Source organism: Penaeus monodon, chromosome 34 (assembly GCF_015228065.2).
Source record: "Penaeus monodon isolate SGIC_2016 chromosome 34, NSTDA_Pmon_1, whole genome shotgun sequence".
Classification (NCBI taxonomy): Eukaryota; Metazoa; Arthropoda; class Malacostraca; order Decapoda; family Penaeidae; genus Penaeus; species Penaeus monodon.
Genome location: NC_051419.1, coordinates 510,658 through 510,873, shown reverse-complemented (window position 1 = coordinate 510,873; position 216 = coordinate 510,658).

Sequence of the window (216 nt, the reverse complement as noted above, 5' to 3'; positions counted from 1 at the left end):
GGGAACATGTTGGGCCGGCGGGCCCCCATGGTTTTTTAAAACTGAGGTGAATTTCCTTGAAGGGCAAGTCCTTTAACGAACCCTCAACTAGATTCCATCTCGTTTTATCTGGCTTAACCACTACCCCGGTTTTTAAAAATTTTATAAATTAATTAATTTTTTAAAAAAATTTTTTAATCTTTTTAAATAATTATGTGGTTTGGTTGTGTTTGGGTT